The sequence below is a fragment of the Panthera onca genome, chromosome B3 (assembly GCF_046562875.1).
Source record: "Panthera onca isolate mPanOnc1 chromosome B3, mPanOnc1 haplotype 2, whole genome shotgun sequence".
Lineage (NCBI taxonomy): Eukaryota > Metazoa > Chordata > Mammalia > Carnivora > Felidae > Panthera > Panthera onca.
In genome coordinates this window covers 136,968,313-136,976,393 of record NC_138344.1, presented here as the reverse complement: position 1 = coordinate 136,976,393, position 8,081 = coordinate 136,968,313, and the positions used below count along the sequence as shown (strand labels likewise).

The window sequence follows — 8,081 nt, the reverse complement described above, 5'->3', positions numbered from 1 at the left end:
AGTTCGAGAGCTCGAGCCCCACATCGGGCTCTGTGCTGACAGCTCAAGGCTTGGAGCCTGCTTTGGATTCTGTGTCTCCCTCTCTGTCTGTTTCTCCCCTGCTCGCACTCTCTCTTTCAAAAATAAATAAAGATTAAATAATTAAAATATATATATAATTAAAATAAAAAATATATAAATAATATATATAAATAAATATATATTAATATATATTTATATACTATATATACTATATATAAATATAAATATATAAATATATATATAAATATATATAAATATACTATATATAGTATATATATACTATATATAGTATATTTATATACTACATATAAATATATATTAATATATAAATATATATTAATATATAAATATATACATAATATATAAAAATATATTTTAATATATATAAAATATATAATTAAAATAATTAAAATATACATACCAAAAAAATATATATATATATAAAGAAGGCCCTATGAAGACACGACACACACAGAGAGGAGAAGCCCCTGTGGCCCTGGAGACAGAGTTGGGGTCGTGCCGTCACAAGCCAAGGACTGCCATGATCCCGGGAGCCACTGGTAGCTGGAAGAGGTAAGGAAGGGTTCCTTCCGGAACCATCAGAGCCCGGCCCCGCCGATTCCCTGACTGTGGACTTCTGACCCTCGGCACTGTGACAGAATACGTTCCTGTTGCGTGAAGCTGCCTCCCTAGGAAGCTAACGAGCCCCCCTCCTCCAGGTCCTCTGCCGGGAACCATTCACTGCCCACTCCCACCCACGGCGCTCTGGGTTCCAGACCCACATATACAAGTGCTGCTTGGCGGTGTCCACCCGGACGCTCCTTGCGCCCCTCCAGCCCGGCTTTCCTGCAGCAGGGCCTGGCTGTGTCCTTCTGGTGCCCAGGCAGGCATCGGCGGCCTCCGTGCTCAAAGCTCCTGGGTCCTGGAGCAGGTGAGCAGGAAAGTGGCAGATACCACCCGTGGGCCAAGAGCACGTAAGCGACCACAGGATTCCTCGGGAGGGCCGAGGATGGCAAGGGAGAGGGGCAGATATCCTGCCTTTGAGGGTGGGACGAGCCAGAGGACCTCCCCCAGGCACGGGGCCATCGAGTCTCCGACTGGAAGTCCAGGCAGGGTCTCCGTAACCCCTTGCTACTTGGTTGTATGGGGGCCAACAGCAGCGGCCCGTGAGACTGCAGACCCTGGGACCCTCCCCAGACCTGCGTACTGAGAACCTGCATTTGACCAAGGTGCCTGGGGCAAGTTGCATCACAGAGGCCAGGTGCTGGGCTGTGGATGGGAATGTGGCTGAACTTGTTTTTCCCGTGCCTCTGGGCTCAGCTGGGTTTTCCACAGGAGCTGGACAGCGCTTAAGACCTGCGGGGGCCCGTCTTGTGTCGAGAACAAAAGAGGACATTCCAGACTTTAGGGGCCCCCAGACTTGTCTTCTTCCTCTGCTTCCAGCCAGGTGCTCCAGGCAGAAACCCGGGGTGATGTGGAACCCTTCCCTCTCGTGACCCTCTGCCCTTGCCTGGTCACCAAGCCCAGGAAGGCAGGAGGCCTGGTGTCACTCCGTCCCCATGGCCGGTCTCTTCTTCTTCTTCCCGGACAACTCTGGGGGGGGTGGGGGGAGGAACAGAGAGTGGGAGACATAGAATCTGAAGCGGGCTCCAGGATCTGAGTTGTCAGCGCAGGGCTCGAACTCATGACCCGTGAGATCATGACCAGAGCCGAAGTCGGTCACTTGACCCACTGAACCATCCAGGCGGCCCCCCAGACCTGCCTTTTTTTTTAATTTTTTTTTTTAACGTTTATTTATTTTTGAGACAGAGACAGAGCATGAACGGGGGAGGGTCAGAGAGAGAGGGAGACACAGAATCTGAAACAGGCTCCAGGCTCTGAGCTGTCCGCACAGAGCCCGACGCGGGGCTCGAACTCACGGACCGCGAGATCATGACCCGAGCCGAAGTTGGCCGCTTAACCGACTGAGCCACCCAGGCGCCCCCAGACCTGCCTTTTCTAAGCCGCTCTTCACCTGGTGGCCAGAATGACGGTAAATATGCTTAATTCCCATCAAGTCAGGCTCCTGCTTAACCCTCGGAGCCCTCGAGCCACTGGCCCCGTGTCCACAGAAGGCCCCGAATCCCTTCCGAGGCCCGGAGGCGTGGCCTGAGTCAGCCCTGCCCCATCTCGTGTGGCTCTGCCCCCACCTGCTGCTCTTGCCACCTCCGGCTCGTCAACGCCCGGTTTGTGCCCCTCCCCGCCCCTCCCCTTGTGGGGGTGTTTTTTCCTGCTCATTGGCTACCTCACCCCGGCGATGGTGCGTCGTCCGGGAGGCCTCCTTGCCCCCCACATAAGGCTGGGCCCCCCCCCCCCCGACATCTGCGCCCACGTGTCCCTGCCTCTCCTTCTCCACACTCGTCCCAGCGAGTGATTGCAGGTGCAGCTCTGGGTGCACTTGCCGGAGGCCAGGGGCCCGCTGTGCCTGCGTGAAGCCTTCAACCGCTGCGGGCACGGGAGAGTGGCCTTTGGGAAAACGTGAGGACACTGGTGTCTGCCGGTGCCTCTAGCCCGAGCGGACCTCGCCGCACGTCTCGGGTGGCTAGGAACCGGCCAGGGCGGCTTCCTGAGGCCCCTGGGGTGAGCCGGCTGCAGGTGCATCTAGCCGTGGCCGGAGACGTTCTGGGAGTTCAGGAATCTTGAGCCCTGGTGCCTGATGATCTTGGGCACGTCAAGCAACCTCTGCAAACCTCATCTTCCTCCTGTGAAAAAAACGGGGACGGACTGGCTTCCTTAAGGAATTGCTGTGTGTTCGGTACATCATATCAGATATCTAAACAAGCTGACAAGTGAGCAAACACCATCTTGCGGCGAGATCGTGGGCGGGTCCCCTTCCTGCTGTGGGCTGTCCCCTCCTCTGAGCGACGAGGACCGGGCAGGCGCCCAGGGGACCCGGCTGCACCTGGAGACTGCAAGGCCCTGGGCTCATTGGCCTCCCAGACAAGTGACAAACTGGCTGACCCGGTCTGTCTGCTGGGCAGGGCGGTGGGGTGGGGGGGGGAGGGCACGATTGTTTGATTGGAGGCCATCCCCCAGTGTCCGCAAATTCGCTTTTGTTTATTTTCCTGAAAAGCTAAATAAGCCAGTGAGACTGAGCAGCTCCACACCAGACGTGCGTTTTCATTGTAAAAATATTTTTGCGGGTCGGAAAATTGCACCAAAATGTTTTCACAGGCAAAGCGCTGCCGTGTGCTGCTCAGCCCTGCGACCAGCGGCCACCAGGGAAGGGGCCGCCGATGTGCACCTCGGGTACGCATTCCAGCAATCATAGCAACAAATGTGCCGGAAGCACCTACCACGTGGCGGTTTGCCAGTAAGTTCGCGGTGATGTTTTCACCCTCGCGTCTCCCCATGTGGCCCGTGTGATTGTCATTGCCGTTGTGGCCAGTTCCTTTTTGCAAATGAAGGAGATGAAGTCCAGAGAGGTTGAGTGACTTCTCTAAGGTCACACAGCCTGCAAGGGGCAGAGCCAGGGATCCGGGTCTGTCTGACTTCAGAGTCCGGGTTTTTGCCCCACTGCGGTGCACCTCCGAGGCCCTCATTCAGGTCTGGAGCACCCCCTGGGCTCTCCCTCAACCTTCTTTATTGCTCTGGTTTCCCGCAGTTTTCTAGGGTGAAGTTATCTATGGAAAGTCGCACAACTACAGCTTGTTGCCAATCTAGAGAAAGCCGAGAACATTCCACGCACGTAGGACCATCAGAGCCAGAGAGGCTGGGAATCTGGTCCTGTGCCAGCACAGAGCAGGTGAGTGACACGGCTGCCCCGACACCGTGGGCCACGAGGCTGGGCTGAGGCCCCCTGGTCCCCCAACCCCCCTGCTTCCAGGCCCCCCGGCCTCCCGACCTGCATGGCCGTCCTTGTTACCCGCCTCCGTGAGGCTGGACCTTGTACACAGATGTCACCCACACAGCTTGGCTGCGCAGCTGAAGTCCTTGACGCACACACTGATACACAAAGACACGCCAGAACGTGTCACAGACCCTCACAGAGCCACAGCCCCTGTCACAGAACATATCCCTGTGAGCCGTGATCTGAGGACGCACCGTGGAGTCCCAGGACCATCATTTTCAACTATACGCAGCCGGTGGGAAAAACGGGAGTGAAAACCAATCTAAACGATTCAGGTGATTCCTCCCTCCTTCCCCCCCCCGAGGCCCACGGAGGCCTGCCTCCCGCCCTGCCTCAGCCCCAGCTCCCAGGAACTCACAGGGGCATCTTTTTCCTCAAATGCAGCTCTAGACACCCGCCAACCCCGTGGCCTGGTGCTCGGGTGGGGAAGCGTGAGGCGCCGGGTGCAGGAAGGGAAAGGGCCGGGCTGGGCGCGCTCGGAGGCAGCCGTCGCTCCCGGGCTGGCGGGGGCACCCCGGGGCGGTGGGAGGGACGAGGGCTCTTGTGACTCTCGCCATCGGCGCCGTTGCGGCCGCTGACCCCGGCGGGGTGAGATCCACCGTGTGGGTTTACCGACCTCCTCCTCGAGGACTGGGCCTGGCACGGATTTGTCGCTCATGGGTGCTTGGTGACGGATGGCGTGGAGCTCGGGTCCCGCTGCCCTGCCTCTGGCTCTGTGGACGAGTATTCTAGGGCTCACAAGCCTCACGCGGGGCCGGAGCCCCCCGCGACCGGGGGAGCAGGGGATGACAGTCCGTGGGGTCTGTCACGGCTGGGACAAGGACAGCCTCAGATGGAAGCTTCCGGAGCGGTCTGGTCGAGCCCCCGGCACACCGGTGGGGGCCCAGTAACTGTGGGATGAAGGAAAGTGCTCGTCTGTCAGCCGCGTTTCCGTGTCAGGCGTCCATCCGCCCCTCAGCGGGCACGTAAGGTCACGGCGGCCGGAAGAACACAGCACACGCTCTCGCTGTTGTCTCCGTGCGACCAGAGGGAGGCACAGTGCCGGACACGGCGGGCGTCTCTGTAAACCCTGTCTGAACGCGGAGACAAAGGGGATTTTATATACCGCTTGCTTTTGCCAAACCAGCACAGCTGCCCAATCCTGGAGTGTGCATGTGTGTATACGTGAGGGGTGTGTGTGCGTGTGTTGGACACGTGCGAATGTGCACCTGTGTCTATGTGCACACATACGTGGGGGGGGGGGGAGGGGACAGAGATCAGCCCTGTGGGCTCCAGGGATGGAGGCTAAGGAGGGTCCAGAGGGCCTGGCTGAGTCAGAAGCCAGTGGTCAGAGCAGATGGAAAGGCGTGGAGAGCATAGGACTGCTTCCGAAGAGGGGGCAGGCGAGTGACAGCTGCAGAGGGCAGGGGTGCGGGGAGGTGGGGGCCGGCCAGTGGGGCCGTGCCGTCGCCGCCGCCCCGGAACAGCGTTTCCCAGACCTCCCCGCGGGCCGGCCGCGCTGCCGAGCTCGTACAGACGCCGGCCCATTGGGCCCTCGCCCCAGCCGCAAGGGGCAGGACTCTGACTCCCCTGGTCAGCAGAGGGCGTGACCCAAGACACAGGAAGTGACTCGTCCAAGGTCCCCAGCTGGCGAAAGGCGGAGCTGACGGCAGCCCCTGGGCTCGAGCCGCTGTGCTGTCTGAGGCTCCAAGGAGCGGCATGGTATGTGGACGTCCTGACTTCTGTGGATGGTTAATTTACGTCTCAGCCTGGCTGGGCTACGATGTCCAGCCACGCGGTCAAACGTTATTCTGGGTGTTTCTGTGACCACCGTCTTTGGCATGAGATGAACATTTACATCGGTAGACTTTGAGTAAAGCAAATTACCCTCCATTAAGTGGATGGGCCTCTTCCAAGCAGTAGACGGCCTGGAGAGAACAGAAGACTGACCTCCCCTGAGCGAGAGGAAATTCCACCAGCCGACGGACTTGAACGGAAACATCGCCTCGTCCCTGGTCTCCGGCCTGCCAGCCTGCTCGCCCTACAGAGCCTGGACCTGCCCGTCTCCATAACTGCGTGAGCCCATCCCTTCTAACGAATCTCTTTATTGTTCTGTTTCAACGGACAACCTTGGCCAAATACGCTTCCTCAGGAGCGGACATCGGTAGAACTGGGCAATCGGAAATTAACTCCCGTGGAAACTTCCGGGCACCCGGCGTAGCCCAGGCAGGGGTTCAAGCCGGCGAGCTGTGAGGGGTGAGGTAGGTTCTAGAGCAGGAAGGAGCGGAGTAGGGCAACAGGGGTGGCGGACAGGGGCCAGGTCGCCCGATACAGTCCACCTCTGCGCGTTCTTGCTGCGTGGCCACGGGCAAGCCATCTCAGACCGAAGCTCCCGCCACCAGCCCACCGGCTCTGCCTGGGGAGCAGAGCACCTCGTTTCCCGCCGCTGGGTTCTCTCCCTGCTCCCCGGGCTCCCACGACATCACGTGTCGTCCCCTTGGCGGTGGCCTCGGCGTAATCAAACACCCCTGAGTCAGATGTTGCAGAATTAACAATCCCCCACGTGGTATAAACAGAGTTTAAATCAAATGCAGTGAAAGGATATTGCCTTTTAAATCGACCCTGACAGCTGTGGAAAATATTATGCCCAAATAGAATCCTTACATACGACGGACATTAATTCTTCGAGAACCCCTAAACGGGTCCTCTGGATCGTTTGTAAGATTTTATTTTATTATGGATTGGATGTATTGAAGTAAGACTATAATCTTATTGTGCTCTGACCTCTGTTTTTATAGCTCTGTATAAACAGCAGTTACCGTGTTAGAGGGAGAGATGTTTACAGATGGAGAAATAAAAACACGCCGCTTTACTGTGCCGTGGAAACCTGAGACCAGCCCGAGGCAGGGCCTGGGTTTTGTACGTCAGAGGCCCTGTCCTGATGGGAGCAGACAGCTCTGACGGGCAGGAACGCCGGGCCGGGCATGCGTCCTCGGTTCCTTTCGGTGGAACAAGGGCCGCGGCTCCAGAGGGTCGGGTCCTCGCCGCCGGCCTCCCTCCGAAGGCTCCGACGTTCAGGCCGTTGGGATCGCTGGGCTGGACGCGGGGGAGGGTCAAGTTCACCCCCCCCGGGGGCTTGGTGTCTGTGTCTTCGTTGCTCCCTAGAACCGGAGGCTGTGCAGAGAGGGGACACGAGCTTTGGAGCAGGACAGACCTGGGGCCGGTCCCCACTCTGCGCTTAAAGATTCCATGACCTGGATTGAAACCGTCTGGAACACGGGACTGAGAGCGCCTGCCTCACGGGTCCTCGTGGGGGACAAATGAGACAATGGACGGAAGGCGCCGGGCACTCAAGAAAGTCCCTTTCCTCCTCCCCCACCCCTTGCCTTGAAAAAATCCTGTGATATTTTGGGGGCACCCGGGCGGCCCAGACGGTTAAGCGTCTGACTCTTGGTTTCGGCTCAGGTCACGATCTCACGGCGTGTGGGTTCGAGGCCCACATCGGGCTCCGTGTTCGCAGCGTGGAGCCTGCTTGGGATTCTCTGTCTCCCTCTCTCTCTGCCCCTCCCCTGCTCACTCTCTGTTGTCTCTCTCTCAAAAATAAATAAACTTAAAATAAATTTAAAAAAAAATTTTTTTAATCCTATATTTTTGTGACGGTGGAGCTGAGGGTTCCCGGTGAGCAGTCTCCTCGCGGGGGCCATAGGCCACCTTATGGAGCCCAGTTAACCTCCCCAGAGGGGAGTCCCGGCCTCGGCTCCTTACTGACTGACGACGTGTGGACTGCCAGCTAGGGACAAGTGCCAGGAGAAAACAGGGCAGAGGAGGCATATGGGTAGCCGGGAGTTTTAGGAAGGGTGGCCAAGGAAGTTTTAACTGAGACATGAAACTGAGTCAAAACCCAAAGGAGTTTTCCACGGAATCTATATGACAGCGCTGGGGACGAGGTCGGGGACGTGGCGAGGTCAGACGGGGTCAGGTGTCCGGTTGGCTGTGTAGCCAGGTCACATCCGCCTGCTGGGGGCGACACAGGGCTGGGCACCAGCATCCTAAGGACTCTCGACGGGCAGGCTGCTGGAGACCTTTAGGGGGTGTCATGGACTCAGTGTTCGTGTCTCCCCCAGAACAAATCCAGAAGTTGAAGCCCTAACTCCCAACACGATGTGTTAGGAGAGGGGGCCTTCATCTGAGG

At 57.5% G+C, this 8,081-nt stretch overlaps 1 long non-coding RNA gene across 2 annotated transcripts; it reads left to right on the top strand.

Annotated features, from left to right (window-relative positions):
- Nucleotides 1-1,817: 1,817 nt before the first annotated feature.
- On the top strand, nucleotides 1,818-7,451 carry LOC132670266 (uncharacterized). Of its 2 annotated transcripts, none has more exons than XR_009606559.3 (3): nucleotides 1,818-3,024; nucleotides 3,235-3,373; nucleotides 3,665-4,203. It is a non-coding gene; the product is annotated as an uncharacterized LOC132670266 (long non-coding RNA). The 2 variants fall into 2 exon arrangements; XR_009606560.3 differs by adding an exon at nucleotides 6,688-7,451 and having other exon boundaries at nucleotides 2,566-3,024; nucleotides 3,235-3,805.
- Nucleotides 7,452-8,081: the final 630 nt, after the last annotated feature.